This window comes from Hylobates moloch, unplaced genomic scaffold, assembly GCF_009828535.3.
Source record: "Hylobates moloch isolate HMO894 unplaced genomic scaffold, HMol_V3 SCAFFOLD_15, whole genome shotgun sequence".
Taxonomy (NCBI): Eukaryota; Metazoa; Chordata; class Mammalia; order Primates; family Hylobatidae; genus Hylobates; species Hylobates moloch.
In genome coordinates, this window is record NW_026652290.1 from 84,598,524 (window position 1) to 84,616,253 (window position 17,730).

Genomic DNA, 17,730 nt, shown 5'->3' on the forward strand with positions numbered 1-17,730 from the left:
AGCCTTTGATAATTCTCGCAATAAAAACCCACTCATGTATGACATTTAGGAGGGAGCAAAAGGTTTGATTTGCCTTGGGGCCCTGGAACCATTATAAAAATGCCTTTAAAGAGAAATGAAAGGCAAAGAAAATTAGGGGCTCAGAAACTGACTGAACCAAAAGGATGCCAAATCACTAGGCACTAGGCTGCCTCTCAATAGTTCTAGATAAACAGAAGACCATTTAATATTGTTTTTTTTTTCCCAAGAATCCAAATCAGTCTAAAAGCAGTTTCAATTGGAAAAGAGGAAGAATCAAGTGGCCAAGATGTAGCCTTTCAGTTTCAATGGTCAAAGCAAAAAAAAAAAAAGTCTTAAGACAGACTTTGGGCATCACTGGAATATAGACATTTAGAGAACAGGGTTCTTGTCACTCTATGTCACAAACATGCCTAAAATTTCAAGAAAATCTCAGCTTTCACTAAGTGGCCCATCATGGCAATAAGAGGCTACACTCTTTCCAGGAAATCTATTCCAATGAGATATGGCCCACTCACATTTTCATTTAGCTTTCTCTTGGTTTCTTCATTTAGCTGTGTTCTATTTCTTACTGAGTGGAGTCTTTGGTTAATAAGCTTTCCTTAGTGTTATTTAGAAGGCAGCCACTTTTCTCTCCAAGCCCCTTTCATTGAGTGTGAGCCAAATATCTGCTACTCACACTCCCTTAAATTCAGGTACTCTAAGTAATTTTTGGTAGAGGACATATTCTAAAAGAGACAGTGACCTTCTGTCTCTCCCCACAGGTCATTCTGTTTATATCCACTAGTAAGTGCAGTCTAACCAAGTTTGTGTGGAAGTAGCTTCCAAGAAAATTTAACTTATAGCAAGGAAAGAAAAATGTTCTTAGGCAAGAACGATTCCTGCAAATTTATAAGACGTGAAACAGCTTAGAGTGTCCTCTACAAAGCCAGTAGCCATGACTGCTGGCAACAGACCCGACTAATTAAAGTGAGGTCCTCATTCAGACAGCGTCAGCATCACTTCAACAGTTGCCTACCCCAGGCCTACTCCAGGTCTATTGAAAAAGAATCTGCAATCCCCGTGTGATTCACACTCACATTCATGTTTGAGAAGTATTGGCCTAGAGCAGTGGTTCTCAACCTTCATTGCACATAGGAATCAACCAGGCATCTTAAAAACAAATTAAGTCTGTCTGGGGCCCACCTGCAGAGAGTCAAAGTTAATCAGTTTGGGGGTGTGGCCTAAGCACTGGGATTTTTAAAAACGGCCCAGGAGATTCTGAGGTGCAAGGAGGATTGAGAGCCACTGGCACAGAGGCAGAAGAGGCTATTTCTTCCATTCCGCCCCCTCTTTGTTGCGGAGGCAAACTGAGGTTCCTGGAGTCAGAATCTATCATTTGTGGTGACTGCCCTGGTTGCACTGTAAGTACGCGGGGACGTCTCCACGGAAAAAAAACTAACTTTCTGCCTGGTGCTCTGCAGATCCCTCCTTCTCCCACCTTCCCTAAGTAGCTGCTCCTGACCCCCGCCCCCCCACACCTTGGCAAAGGACACTAGTGGCCGATAGCAACTGGTGTTTTAAAAATACTAATTTGGAGCCCCATTTGAGACGTACAACAGGAGAGTCTGCATCAGATTCGGCCTCAGATTCTACAGCATCTGACTACATTCCCAGGTGTGTGTGATGCGCAGCCAGGTTTGGAAGCTCGTGAACTCCACAGTAGGTCTAGCCTTTCACCACGTGAAGTCATTAAGGGTTTGTAAGAATGAACGAGCTGTCAAGAGGAAAGGCCTGGTGCAGTGCTCCTTTATTAATCATGGGGAAAGTGATTTATTGGCAATGATAATGCTTCTCTTGGAAAGGGCAAAGAATGGTTCGTCGATTGCTGCATTAGGTCTTTCCCCACTCAACCTTAATGCTCGGCTTTTACTCCTCACTGTAGTTTAAAACCAGCACGGCTTTCACACGAAACAGCCTCTGGGTCTTTATTCCCAGGTGAGCCGCATCTTTGGGGGAAATAACAACACAGAGACTCTTTCCCAGTTCTTGGCCGGGGGACACCCTCTCCCCAATATCCCTGTTTGCTTGTGTCATCATCTAGTAGCCAACGTATAGTTGTGCATATCTGATACGTAGAAAAACACCGGGTGAGGATTAAAAAAAAATCATTGATATATGCCCAGATCGTTTTGCTAAAAGAAAGCTTCCTTTAGCAGAAGGGCAGGAAGTGGGGGAAGAAAGATAGTTGGATTAACAAAGTCAGAGGTGAGAAACGGGTAGGCGAATTGGGGGTCAGAGTTCTGTCTGCGGAAGAGGCGAAGAGGGTTCAAAAGAAAAGTTGCAGCGCCTGTGTGCGCGTGTCATCGATGGGCTGGGTGCGGGAGACAGCGCTAGCGCGCGGCCACAACGCACTGCGGGGCCGAGAGCCGGCAGGAAATCGAAAAAGCTGCTCGCCGGCAGAGACTGGGAGGCTGGAAGGGCTCCCCACCCGCTCGGTGCTCCAGAAACGCGCCGGCGACGCGATCGCCCCGGGAGCCCGAGGGGCGCCCAGGGGGCCCCGGGTCGCCCGGCGGCTGCGGGGCCGAGCGCGCTTGTGAGCGAGTGCGAGGCTGCGGGCGGCGGGCGGGCGAGTGTGCGCGGGAGGGAGGGGGAGCGCGCGCGCCGCCCGGGCCCCGGCCCTCCCAGCCTCCCGGCCTCCGCGCCTGCCTCCCGCCCGCGCGCACCGCTGCCCGCTGCCGCCGCTCCTGCTCGCGCCGGCGCTGCACGGGAGTCAGCCCGCCGCCGCCGCCGCCTGCTTTGTGCTTCCCACAGAAAATGGGAGCGACCTCTTCCTGATCGGGAGCTGTTTAAAAGGAGGGAGTGCGCCGTATTTCCTACTAGCGTGGAGGAACGGAGGAAGAATCCATTCACACTCCCCAAACCAGGTAGGATCTTATGATGGGCAGGCAGAAGGCATTTGGTCAGAGACCGAGAACTATTTTCCATTTGCTGCTCATAAGGCTACACTTCCCTCTGCTTTGGCAGACGAGCGGCTTCTAAATTTGTGTGTGTATTTGTGTGTGTGTGATGTGGTGTGTGCGCGCCTGCACATTTTTCTGGGTGTCCGCGCTTCCCAGAGTGAAATTGCTCGGGCTGGTGCGTCTGGGCGTGAGGGTGCCTGCCTGCCAGTGCAGGCTGCCGGAGGAAGAAAGGGCTGCTAAGGAGAGATGCTGCACCCTGCACCGCGCTGGGCTCTGAGGATACAGGGCGCGAAGAGCTAAGTCCACCCCGAATGCAGCGCTGCTGGGGATCCAGGCGTCCCCACCCACTGGACTCTTCTCCGCGGACATCCCTCCTCCCGGTAATCCCTGGGGTCTTTCCCCAAGGCCACATTTCCGAGCCCCCTGTTTTCCAGAGGGCGTTGGGTGCTCATTCACCACGGACTGCGGAGAGGAGGGAGGTGTGGCGGGGCAGAGACAGACCAGGAAGAAATGTAGGGGGTAGCAGGGAGTGGGCTGCAGGGTCCACGTCTCTGGGCACTGCGCCGTGGTGTGCTTTGGGGATTCTGCACACACAGGCATCTTTCCCCGAGAGATTGGAAGGGAACTTTGCAGCTGCATTCTCTGCCTCTGGAGCTTTACTGGCTCTTGGGGGAAATGGTCTGTGTTCTGAGATGTGAAGATATCCTTTTTGGCTCCTCCTTAATGAAGAAGAGGGCGGTCTTATAGCTGGACAGCCGGCCAAAGAAACCAAATCCGCCCAGGCGATGCTCTTGAAAATACAGTATGTGTGCGTGCTTGATTCTTTAAATCCACCCCCTGCATCACCCCCGCCACCTCCCTTGCCCCCCCACCACCCCGTGGATTCTGTTGCTGTTTGATGAATGGCTTGGGCTGGCAATTTGTATTTCCCTCTCCAAAGTGGTAGTGGTTGAGTTGAGAACGGGGTGATGAAATTTAACAAAGCATTTTTAGAAGAGAGCAATGTGCATGTTGTATGCAGTCATTGGAAAGTCATGCTTTGCACTAGGTATCCTTTTGAAGTCCCCGAACCTGGCTCTCCTGAAGCCGCTCTCTCTCTCTCCTGCTAGTCAGCTACTAGTGGTTGTGAATATAACAATACAAACTTTGTCCTGCTGGAGGTGTAAAGACTAAAAAGAGAAAAAAGGATATCAGTGGGAGGTGTAGTGGAAGAAGCTTTTTTAAAAATGACAGATGTGGTGAAGACAGTACAAGCGTCCTGATCATGGAGGAGCCTGTAGCTGGGTAGGTGGAGATTTCTGATCAGATCTGGTTAAAGGCATTGCTGGAGTATCTCCAGATATGAGCAGTTGAACATGCACAATCTGAGACTTGTGCGAAGATTTCCCAGGGGAAAGAGGGAGCCACCAGGAGAAAATTCTGAAAGTATACCTCTGTTTCTCATGCCCCCACCAGCGCGCGCGCGTGCACACACACACACACACACACACACACACACACACTCACATTTCTCTTGCTCTCTCAAAGCTACTCCTGCAGCGAGTCAGAAAAAAAAGGAAGGAAAATGAATCTAGATGTTTCATTCATTTCAAATAAGACAAAGCCGGAAGAGGGATGGTTGGTTTTAGGTTCTTTCAAATCCTGTGTTACTTGGACTGAGCTCCCTGGGTTTGCTAAACTTGCTTAATTGGGAGGTTAGGCGGGTGTGAAAGCAGGAGGAAGGAAGGGAAAACTAGCTCCATCTTTGGGGCCTTGTGAGTGAGAAGGTGGGGGAGGACCCACTTATTTCATCAAGAAGCAAGATGTGTGCTCTTAAATGGTTTTCATTTTACAAATTCTGCCTGCTTGAAGAATTCCATTTGGATCTCACGGCTCTTTAGCTAAGATTTCTCACACCTGTTATAAAAGAAGCCCTGATTTTGTCCCCTTAAAATGGTTGTTGTCTTTAAAAAAAAAAAAAAAAAGAAATGATTAATTCCTAGAAAAACAACAGCAACAAAAAGGACTGAACAGAGATAAACCATTATTTATTGTTGAGCTGTAGAGGGCTACAAAGGATGTAAGAGTGTCATGACAATCAGACTTAATCTACTGTCTTGAAAGCCTAACAGGGCTGAAAGAGGAGAGTAATGAACTAAAATATGAAGGCTTATTTTCTATGTATCTACTTACCTATTTACTTTATTATTGTTATTATATAATGGTTTCTACTGTAATGTTTCAGATTAAGAACTAGATAGCCCTTTTGTTGACCAGGGGAAGAAAAGAGCATGAGAGTAACAGTGCTTCGACTCCCAATAAAATTACAAAAGGAAAGTGAGGTATAGTCAGTAACAACTATAGGACTATTTGCAGGAATTATGTTAATTGCTCTGTTAAGCTTTCTGTGTTTTGAAAAAATAAAATATATTCCAAGAGAACTTCAGCATCTGTTAGAAAGCTACGTTTAACATGCTTTTGCCGGGCAAAAATAGACTTTTATTTACTTGCAAAATAAATGCATGATTCCTCTTAGTATTCAATCTATTTCTTTGACAAAATAAATGATGAGAAAAGCTGTGCAGATCCAAGGAAGTTGCAATTCCCCTTTAAAAAGCAAGCCACAGCATTCATTTAGCTCATAGATGTGGTTGTCTCAAAGTAAGTGCATTTTGGGACATTAATGTCTCTGTTTTTCTTTTTTTTTTTTTTTTTTTTAATGTTGCAATTCAGTGAGACAAGTTCTTTCTTCCTGATGCCTTTTAGGTACAGGGAGGATAGCATATAGGTAAGAAGGAGAGTGCCCTGAAAACATGGCAATAAACAAAATTCAAACTGAAATATAAATTAAATCTGGAAAAAGAAATGCAGCCTCTAGAAGAGGCTGTTAGAGCACATATGTTGCATGTTTTGTATTTTTGTAGTATGTGTGTATGTTGCTTTCAAGTAAACATTAAATTGTCATATTTGCTAAGAATTTAGGAATCAACATGCTATTATCTCTCTACTCTTCCTGGTCCCTTTATCTTTTTGTTTTTGCCCCCAAGGATAAATGTGTTTTGCTAAAATATTATCCAAATATCACCCATACTTGTAGTTAAATCCTTCATCATAACCTCCCATACCTCATAGACCCCTCATCATAACCCCTACCAAATGGTCTCCCATCTGACCAAATTCTACTGCTCCCTCTTGTGGCAAACGTTCTCCCTGACTTTCTCTGGGTTCCAGAATCCTATCTGACATCACTTATGGCTGCCTCAGCTGTCTATCACTTTGGCTCTAATTCTCGGTAGTAACGGTGGCTAACAAAACCAGTGGATTTCTGTACTAGCTGTTTCCACTTTTCTTTTTAAACGAAGGTATTTCTGTTCCCTAGAGATATAGCTGAGATTTAGAGGAAATAAATATCAGGTGTTTTCTGACCCATTGGGATGGACTAGATTCTGAGAATGTGAGCTTCCAGCGTCTGCCTTTGAGATTCGGATTTGGATTCAGGACTCGTCCAGTGGGGCCTCATTAAGTGCAGTGGGATTACTTTCGATTTTCTTTCTTCCTTTTCCAAAATCTCTTTCTCTCCCGGCCTCCCCACTCTGTCACCCTCCATCCGCAGTCCTCCATGCACACATATACATTACAAAATACATTTTACACAATACATATTTTGAAGACCTAATCAATGACTAGGTTCTCAGTAGTACTTATTAATCAAACGGTCCATTTTCTGATGTATTTTCCAGTGTGTTGATTTAACTTAAAAGACAGTGGCTTATAGTCTTTGCTGCCTCAAGTGATTTTTGTAGTTTCTCTTTGCAGAGACTATATTGAACACTAGGTGTTTTAAACTTACATTTGTGATTGTCCTTTGATCTGCCCAGCCAAGAGTGTAGACAGTAACAAGACAAAAGTTTAAGTGAATCACATTTCCGCCTTATCTGAAACTTCCTAGTGAGTTTCAGTAGAGGGAGGGGAGCATGTAGAAGAGGAAAAGCTCTGGCAGCTGAAGCAAAGAAAATGCTTTTGTGATCAAGGGCAAGTGCATTGCAGGCAGCAGTTTATACAGTGATTTGAGGGTGGGCAAAACATTCCCAGGTTCAAAGCATTTATTTCTTGGGCAAAATAGGATCTGAAACTTTGACAATTAGAACCATTCATTTGAATAAAGGGATTCTATCTAGTAGACCCTAATAAAATGAAATATTATCCTAGAAGGAGCTACCATTAATTCTCACAAATCATTAGCATATGTTCATTTTTTTTTAACTTGGATTGGCTTATCAGGTCAACTGGCAGACAAAGTCCTGAGGGCCTGGAACACAGGAAAATGCAGAGAATGTGAAAGAGGTTTAAAACTAGGTTGCTGGCCAGTTAGTGCACTCAGAGGGCCATTTTGGTGGGGAAGTTTGGGGGCATGTGAGTGCCCAGGAATGGGGCTATTGATGGAGGGATAGAGAGTAGCCAGACAAAGGCAAAGATAAACTCTCCAAGATTTGGCTTCTAGAGCAACAAGGGTAATAAAAATTTGATACTTTCTTGAAGATTTATCCATTTAAGTCCTCTGAGGAATGGGCAAAATATTTTCCCTAGAGTGAAATTATATCCTTAAAATCTTGAGTAGATTCGACTCTATCATTTTGCAATATGTATTAATGCCCGTAACCTGGAAAATGCTAGTGTGATACCAATTGAGACAAATGGTTTCTTGTACATGTAATAGATCTAGGAAACTAGATATAAATATTAAAGATCATCTTAATTTTTTAAAAAAGACAGAAAGAGTAATTACTTTGTTGATGTCATTCATGGTAAGTGAGAACAATTAATAATTTCCTGTTTGGATCCAATGTGAGAGCCAGTCAAACAAACAAGGTAGTGATTCAGCAATTTACTTCAACCACACCATGATATTTATGGAGCACTCAGTGTATACAAGGCCCTGTGCTTGTCTTTTCAAAGAATGCAGATGATGAAGAAAAGTTAGTGACATTTGTTGAGCACTTTTTATATGCCAGGGACTAGTCTGAATGCTTTATACACGTTTTCTCATTGGATGCTTATGCGTATCCTGCAGGGTAAGGAAGCATCATTATTCTGACTTAAGGATGAAGACTATGGTTCAGTGAAATAACTTTGGCCAAGGGCTAACAAGTAATGGTTAATAAGGAAGGCTCTCCAAAAGCCATGCTCTACACTGTTCTCTGTTCCCAGGGATGCCATGGTCTAGAACACATATACTGAAGTACAAGGCTGAGCAAGAAAGATCACTCCACTGCAACTGAGCAAAGTGCTGAAGGAGTTGAAAGGAAGAAGAGAACATTGGACATGGCTTCATGGAGGAGGAGGCATTTTAATTTATTCAGAAAGAGCGAAAAGGATTTTGAAAACAAATAAGGCCTAGCCACTTTTGAAACATGTCAAAGAGCCCCAGCTTATTTATGACAGGGTAACCGTGGAGAAATGTTAGGGCAGTTTCTAGACCCTTTCATTCTGTTCTGTGTCCCAGTCAGGACTATGCCACAGCAACGGGATCTGAAACAAATAATGACATAAGCCATTGTACAAATGCATTTTATACTTGAAACCAAAATGTAGGATGAACTTCGAGCGTGGCCTTGGAGGAGAGAGGCTGTACCAGTCACAGGTGAGGCAAGAGACAGACCACTCGCTAACTGGTTCTTTTATTAAAGGTGTTGATTCTGTTTCCTCTACTAGGGTAGGGGATTTTTATTTATTCCCCCCAAAGCTCAAGACCCAGGGCCACCCTTTGGTTCTCTGCTGTGCTCGATGAATAGCATCCCATCCTGGTAGCAGGTTGAGAGAATCAGACTGCTTCCTGTACATCCAAGCTTTAACTTCCTCTGGGGGCTGTGTTAGAGCCCCAACTGTGGGTGGCATCAGACAGTTTGGAGAGGTGCCCATCAAATGTCTCTCAGAAGTTTCAAGTCACTCTTCCAAAATGATCTTTCAAATGTTAGGAGATATGGACCCTCCAAAGCTGAAATTTGTGAGTCGGGGTTGGGCAGTCAGTACTTCTTTCCCCCTGACTCCTCCCCGTCTGCCTTTCTTCCCCTGGACATGCAGCTAGCTGTCAGAAGTTCTTTTTAAGAGCTTCTCTTTATCAGTCCTTCTGTTGCTTCATACCATGGCTAGCACTGGAAGAGACATCTGACATCGCCTAGTTTTGCTTTGTGTTTATTTTTATATTTTACAAATAAGCAAATGGAGGCCGTATAAAATTAAATGATTTTATAAGACTGAAACAGGAGATAGTAGAATCCAGTTCTATGACTCTGAAATCATTCCATCCAAGTTACCTGTTTTTCTTTTTTTTCCCTGTGTAGAAAGCCTCCAGAAATTTGCCTGTGTTTTCTGGGCCTCAGGAATTTCTGGATATCTAATAAGGATTCTTCAGGGTGGAAAGGGAACTATGACTTTTCATCTAGTTTGAGAATACTGACTAACAAAATGAACCACTCTAGGGTCCTCAGACTGAAGGTCTCTGAGGTCAGCAGACATACACATGATAGTTATAACATTCGTTTGAATTCAAAAGGTGGCATATTTGACATTGTGCTAATTAGCCTTCTCCGTGTTTACTTTCTTCATCTATTCAATGGGAATAAAAATATTAAAAAGGCTTGTGTTTTTTTGTGAGGAGTAATAATGTTAGTAAAATATTTGGAACAGTTTCTGACACATGAGTGCTCAGTAACTGTTAGCTCATTACTGAAGATATAAATGGTGTGAGAGAGCCTTGTTCCTGCCTGTGTGCCCCCATGTGAATACACTGATTGGTGTGGTAAAGGAGTTACCACAGGAAGGTAAAGGAAGATAATTACACACGTAATGACATATACCAAAGATCAGAGGGCTGATTTTTTAAATGGCCAGATAGTCAATATTTCTGGCTTTGTGAACTATAGGATCTGTCATAATTTATCAACTCTGCTGTTATAGCAAGAAAGCAATCATAGACGATATATAAATGAATGGGCACGGCTGTGTTCCATAAAATGTTATTTGTGGACACTGAAATTTGAATATCACATAATTTTCACATGAAATATTCTTTTTTTTCCAGTAATTTTAAAAGGCAAGAAACATTTTAATTTTGTGGGCCTTACGAGAACAGGTAGCAGTTTGAATATGTCCCATTAACCATAGTTTGCCGACTCTTGACACACACAGTATAGATTATGAGAGACACAAATGCAACATTGATGGGCTTGGGGAATCCTAGCAATTGGTGTTGGTGTAGTGTGAAGAGAAATGGCCTAGAAATTCACAGATTTTTAGAGCCCAGCTCCATCACTTCTGAGATACGTGGCTTTGAAATGTCTCTTTCAGTTATCAGGCCCCAAATTTTCTTATTGGGAAAGGTGGGGGCTAGGGAGGCAGATGGCTTTTTTATTTTACTTTTCTTTAAACAGGGTCTCACTCTGTCACCAGGCTGGGGTGCAGTGGCATGATCGTGGCTCACTGCTGTCTCTACCTCCTAGGCCCGAGTAATCCTCCTGGCCCAGCCTTCTGAGTAGCTGGGACCACAGACATATGCCACTGTGCCTGGCTAATTTTTTAATTTTATTTTTGTAGAGATGGGGGTCTTGCTATGTTGCTCAGACTGGTCTTGAACTCCTGGGCTCAAGCAATTCTTCCTCAGCCTCCAAAAAGTGCTGGGATTATAGTCATGAGCTACTACTGTACCTGGCCTAGATGACATTTAAGGGCCTTCCTAGCAATCAAATTAGTTTTATAAGGGAAATTTGACATTTGAGATGGGTCATGGAAGATAACCATAAAAGCATTAGAAAGGATGATGTGGTACATATTTGGGTAATTTTCATTTAGTAGCTCAGCTGACTACTAGCTGATATATTGACTAACAGTAAACCTGCACAGATGGACAGGTGTAATATTATAGATGACCTTGAAGGCCAAAGTGTAGGATTAGAATATCATAGCTGCAGATTGTTAGCAGAATTTTCCAGTTTTACAGATGATACTGAGAGAGGGAAAATGAATTCTCCAAGGACATATGACTGGTCAGTAGAGCTGAGACCAGCACTCATTTCTTTTAGTCCCTAGACCAGTGAACCTTCCGTCTACCACATTGACCCTGTAAGTGTGGTAGAATGCAATTAAATGCGGTTGCATGGCTCTGACCTCAGAGAAAGTCTTGTATAAATTATAGAAGCTACTTTTTGTCTCTTCCAAACATGATCTCATACCCTAGCATATCTAAGAAGGTAGGTCTGTGACTAATCCTGTTACAGAGAAGGGTAATTATAAAAGTGTCCACCTGAGACCTTACAATTCAACAACCTTTTGGCTGGTTTCCTGCAGAATGTCTTTTAAATCTCAGCTTAGATGTTATTTTTCAGCTGAACCTTCTCTAATACTCTGGTGGGTGAAGTCCTCTGTTACTTACTTTTATAGAGTCACATTTTTACTTCCATAGCATTTATTCGAGTTAATAATTATGGATTTCTTTTTTTACTTTAAGTTCTGGGATATATGTGCAGAGTGTTCAGTTTGTTACATAGGTATAGATGTGCCATGGTGGTATGCCGCACCTATCAACCTGTCATCTAGGTTTTAAGCTCTGCATGCGTTAGGTATTTGTCCTAATGTTCTCCCTCCCCTTGCTCCCGACCCCTCAAAAGGCCCCAGTGTGTGTTGTTCCCTTCCCTGTGTCCATGTGTTCGCATTGTTCAACTCCTACTTAAGAGTGAGAACGTGTGATGTTTGGTTTTCTGTTCCTATGTTAGTTTGCTGAGGATGATGGCTTCCAGCTTCATCCATGTCACTGCAAAGGACATGATCTCACTCCTTTTTATGGCTGCATAGTATTCCATGGTGTATATGTACCAAATTTTCTTCATCTAGTCTCTCATTGGTGGGCATTTGGGTTGGTTCCAAGTCTTTGCTATTATAAATATTGCTGCAATACATATATATGTACATGTGTCTTTATAGTAGAATGATTTCTGTTCCTTTGGGTATTTACCCAGTAATGGGATTGCTAGGTCAAATGGTATTTCTGGTTCTAGATCCTTGAGGAATTGCCACACTGTATTCCCCAATGGTTGAAGTAATTTATAATCCCATCAACAGTATAAAAGCGTTTCTGTTTCTCCACAGCCTCACCAGCATCTATTGTTTCCTGACTTTTTAATAATTGCCATTTTGACTGGTGTGAGATGGTATCTCATTGTGGTTTTGATTTGCATTTCTCTAATGATCAGTGATGATGAGCTTTTTTTCATGTTTGTTGGCTGCATAAATGACTTCTTTTGAGAAGTGTCTGTTCATATCCTTTGTCCACTTTTTGATGGTTTTTTTTTTTTTTTTTTGTAAATTTAAGTTCCTTGTAGATTCCAGATATTAGACCTTTGTCAGATTGGGTAGATTGCAAAATTTTTCTCCCATTCTGTAGGTTGCCTGTTCACTCTGATGCTAGTTTCTTTTGCTATGCAGAAGCTCTTTGGTTTAATTACATCCCATTTGTCAATTTTGGCTTTTGTTGCAATTGCTTTTGGTGATGTAGTCATGAAGTCTTTGCCCATACCCATGCCCTGAATGGTATTGCCTAGGTTTTCTTCTAGGATTTTTATGGTTTTTAGTTTTGCATTTAAATCTTCAGTCCACCTTGAGTTAATTTTTGTATAAGGTGTAGGGAAGGGGTCCAGCTTCAGTTTTCTGCATATGGCTAGCCAGCTTTCCCAGCACCATTTATTAAGTAGAGAATCCTTTCCCCATTGCTGGTTTTTGTCAGGTTTGTAGAAGATTAGATGGTTGTAGATGTGTAGTGTTATTTATGAGGTCTCTGTTCTGTTCTATTGGTCTATATGTCTGTTCTGGTACCAGTACCATACTGTTTTGGTTACTGTAGTCTTGTGGTAGTATAGTTTGAAGTCAGGTAGTGTGATGCCCCCAGCTTTGTTCTTTTTGCTTAGGATTGTCTTGGCTATACAGCCTCTTTTTTTGTTTGATATGAAACTTAAAGTAGTTTTTTTTTTCTAATTCTGTGAAGAAAGTCAATGGTAGTTTGATGGGAATAGCATTGGATCTATAAATTGCTTTCACAATATTGATTCTTCCTATCCATGAACATGGAATGTTTTTCCATTTGTGTCCTCCCTTATTTCCTTGAGCAGTGGTTTGTAGCTCTCCTTGGAGAGGTCCCTCACGTCCCTTGTAAGCTATATTCCCAGGTATTTTATTATTTTTGTAGCAATTATGAATGGAAGTTCATTCATGATTTGGCTGTCTGCTTTTCTATTGTTGGTGTATAGGAATGCTTGGGATATTTGCACATCAATTTTGTTTCCTGAGACTGCTGAAGTTGCTTATCAGCTTAAGGAGTTTTTGGGCTGAGACACTGGGGTTTTCTAAATATAGGATTATGTCATCTGCAAAGAGAGGCAATCTGACTTCCTCTTTTCCTATTTGAATACCCTTTTTTTCTGTCTCTTGCCTGATTGCCCTGGCCAGAACTTCCAATACAATGTTGAACAGCAGTGGTGAGAGAAGGCATCCTTGTCTTGTGCCGGTTTTCAAAGGGAATGCTTCCAGCTTTTGCCCATTCAGTGTGATATTGGCTATTGGTTTGCCATAAACAGCTCTTATTATTTCGAGATGTCCCATCAATACCTAGTTTACTGAGAGTTTTTAACATGAAGCGATGTTGAATTTTATCAAATGCCTTTTCTGTGTCTATTGAGATAATCATTTTGGTTTTTGCCATTGGTTCTGTTTATGTGATGGATGTAATTGTGGATTTTGGGTCGTAATTTAAATGAACAGCTGTCATCTGTCTTCCCAGCTAGACAATAAGTTCCATAAGGAGAGAGAGTACGTCTGTCTGTCTCATGGTTCTAGCCCCAATGCCTCGCACTTTGCTATATACATAAAAGACATTTGATTTTTTTAATGAATGAATGTTCTCTTATTAATCATTGATATTGATGAAAATAATTGTTGCATTAGCAAAGGCTTCATAGATAGAAATTATCTTCAATTGCTAATTAAATTATTAAATAGCATTTCTTCCCCCAGTGACTTTTTTCTCTACCTTTTTCAATGGCTGCTTTTAGGACCACCTTTGTGATAGATAAGTTCACATCTGTTATAATCCTCATCTATCACCAAAAGACAATAATCTAGCAATGTCAGCATAGTTACTAACGTTAAAACCATACCACTTAAGCCAATTTTAATAATTTTTCAAACACAGGTATATAAGATTGGTTTAAAGAACATATTCACTAGATGCCCTAGGTAGTAGAGAAAAACCGTGTATTTCTCTACTAGATTTCTGTAAGAATGTTCTGTTTTCCCATGTCACCAACACTCCCTTTAGTCCTCTAAATAATAAGATTTGACTAGTTTCTTTCTAAGGTGATTTTCGTTTTTAAAGTGTATTATGTAATATATAATATACAATATTGTAATATGTAAATAGACACTTGGTGTTAGAACCTTGTCACTGAGTATATTGTCAGGAACTTTAGAAAATTGTAGCATACAGTACTGATGGAGAGTCACCCTTATGTGAGCACCCATCACCTTGACTTTTTAAAATATGTTTCTTTTTACTTCCTACTTCCACTCTTTTCAAGAACGGCTTATTCTTTCAAGGACTGTAATTTGAAACTATGCAGGAAAATGTAAGACTTACAAACCTCAAGTTGATAGGATTCTGTCTTCTGAAATGCTATCTACTTGAAGATGAATCCTAATGACTCACGGAAAAAGCTGATGAAATTCACCAGCCTCTGCTCACACAACCAGCATTTACCTCGTTAAAAAAGATTAAAAAAGTAAAAAGAAAAAAATCTTGCTGGATTGACTATCATTCAACTTGAAATTGGATTCTATATTAAACATCCCCTGTTCCAAGAGGCAGACTGGAAAAAAAAGACTGACCACAGAGATTCATTCTTGAGTTGAAATGAAGAAAGAGAGTAGGGGCTGCCCCCTAAAGCACCTGTCATTTGAAGAGCACAGCTTTCCTTACTACCCAGTACTTCATTTTGGGGTTCATGCTTCTGCATGTTTTCTACCTCTACTTAGGGCTTGGGTATAGAAACCGAATAGGTCTCTGAAGATGTCCCTTTATCCTAAGTCTTTGTCACCTGCCAATGTAGTGACCTAGCAATCCTTTCTTGTCTCTTCTTAGAGAAGACAAAACACCTGCAGCAACATCGTGAAGTAGGAACTTTATATTAACTCCAGAGCTTTAATCTCCCTTTTGGGGCCCCTCTTATCTCCTATTAAGATCAGTCCTCCTCTGCCCTCTAGTCCCCCACCTCCTGGACACATATTCACTAAGAGGCTTCATATTTTGATCCTGCCCGGAGACCCAGTCTGTGAGAGGGAAAGCACAGCTGACATATTACTTAACATCAACATCTTACTGATATTAGAACAAACGCTATTTTCTGATTTTCAGGCACGTACTTCCAGTCCGTTTGCTAAACAAGCCCCATGCCCTGTGTGCCGTTTCTGTGCTTCTACTCAGTTCTGCTCTTTCTGCCTTACACTTCGCAAAGGGTGGTCCAAGACCACCTACATCACAGTCGCCTGGGATTGTTGTTAAAATTCAAATTTGGAAATTCCTCAACTGTATCTGATGATAGGGCCCAGTTAACTGCATTTTAATTAGTTTCCCAGGTGATTCTTAGGTGAACTGAAGTTGGGGAATCACTGCTCTATGCCTTTGTCCATATCATTTCTTCCTTTTAGAATGTCCTCTCACATTCTCTAGCCATTGTCATCCTTCCCATGCCTTCCTTTTATGGAATTTTGTCAATTCTTCCTAGTATTAATGGTCATTGGTAACTGTCGCTTGCAGACTGTAAATTTAGTAAGTACAGGGACCATGTGTCAATCATATTTGCAATCCCTGTAGTGTCTGTTATGGTGCTTTGCACATAGAAGCTACTCCATAGAGGCTTGATGAATAAATGAAGGGTTCATTCCCTCCAGAACTAGAAACATAGGAAAGGCTCACTATATATACAGATTTTTAAGATTAAATGTCAACCAGCTCTTGGGGAAATATTTTTAGGTAGAAAATCCTTTTTGGTGACCTAGATATAAAAGCATGTATATGACCTCATTCTTTTTCAGTGTGTAAGGTCGAACATCAAGGAAAGGCTGCTGTTTCTCTTCAGGGTTAGTGGTGAACAATTATCATGTAAAAGAATTACCAATGTCTATCAGGAGGCTTCTGAAAGATTTACAGAGTCCAAGGCCCTGCCTCTGGGAGCTCATTATAGTTGAAATCTCTAGCTTGCAGGACCACAGTCTGAGCAGTCCGAGATTTCTAGAATGCTGGGTTTGTTAACTCAAGACCCAAGGTACGTTAACCTGGGGACTAGGTAGTCCACTTCAGTGCTCAGTGTCACTGTTCCGATGCCAGGAAAGTCTCTTCAGTGAATCTCTAGTAATGGAAGGGTCCTGGTTTCCACAGAAGGGACTCACTCCTTGACTCTGGCAGTGCCCCACTAGAATACAAGCTCCTTTGGAGATATGTTTTATTTATCTTTGAAACACAGTGTCTGGCATATATGAGTGGCTAAGAAAAGCTTGGCAGATAAAACCATAAACGAATGTGTTGTTTTTGCATTTCTTTGGATTACTTATCGGCTTAAATTTAAGATGTTAAAAAAAAAAAAAAAATGACCCCCAAGACAGTAAATTTTTGAGCTGCAGTGAAATTCTTTTTAAAAAATTACTGAATTATTGTTATTAGAGCAAAGTGTTAACCTACTTGTTATAGCAAAATTCTATATCATTCTCCCTGGCTTCCATTCATTATCCATTCCCCTCTTTTATTTTAGTTTTGCTTGCTTACTGCTAGGGATTCTTTCTCCATTTGCTTTTCTCCTGACCAAATGGAAAAACCTTGAGTTTACTACGTGAGTTTGGAGTGATTTCAGACCTCTGTCTTCAGCTGATGATCCTCCACATGGATCATCTTTCCCTTGCTATGTGATGAATAGAAGTGCTTACAAAACTTACTTGGGGAGTGGGAAGGCATCAGGCAGGAGTGGAAACATGTGAGGCTCCTTGATGAGCTAATGCAACCTACACACATTTATGCAGGTGGGAAGAAGGGGCAGCATGGGAGCTTAAGTACCTAAATCTTGAGCTCTTTGTCCCCAGAAAACATTGTTAACTTATTGTCGTGAAAATAAAAAGTGCCTGCCATTTTGGAAATCGTTATAGTTTAATGCAAAATGCCTGAATTAAAATTCTAGTTCTGTCACTTAAGTCTATATGACTCTAGCCAGCTTACCTTCATGAACCATTTATTTTTCCCGTTTGTAAAATGGGAATGATAATATCTCCTGGTAGTATTGTCAGAAAAGTCAGGGACAGTGAATACAAAGTAATTAGCACAGTACCTGGGACAAGTAGATGCTCAGTCAATGATTTCAGTCATTATTTCATCAGTGCCCTGAGTAGGGCCCTTAAACCCTGCTCTGTGGCTCTGGCATAATGAATTAGAGGACAAACCTGCCTAACTTCACATGGGGCCCAAGATTATCAGAGCATCTTCCTTCTGCATTCTTTTTTATTTATTTTCTGTCGAAAGACTCTCTCTTTTCCAGCTTTCTCCTTTCTACCCATATTTAAATGTTAGCATGCAGATTAATATTTAAATTTAAATGCTTGGTGTTCTTTCCCTTCTATAGGGCCTCTATAATGAAGGTGATTTTTGTTGTGTTTGAATATGTGTCTTTTAATTGTATTGGAAGGATGGGAAGATTTACTTCCTTGA

At 41.7% G+C, this 17,730-nt stretch overlaps 1 protein-coding gene across 4 annotated transcripts in view; it reads left to right on the plus strand.

The window, feature by feature from the left end:
* The first annotated feature begins 2,696 nt into the window (after nt 1-2,696).
* SLC8A1 (solute carrier family 8 member A1) overlaps nt 2,697-17,730 on the plus strand; it is a 343,373-nt gene continuing 328,339 nt past the window's right edge. For 2 of the 4 annotated variants that reach the window (XM_032177402.2, XM_032177407.2), the window contains exon 1: nt 2,697-2,924. The gene's annotated coding sequence lies outside the window, so the exon portion shown is untranslated. Of the gene's footprint in view, nt 2,925-3,166; nt 3,341-4,202; nt 4,245-17,730 lie in introns of those variants that run through there. The other 2 variants (XM_032177405.2, XM_032177404.2) reach the window with 2 other exon arrangements.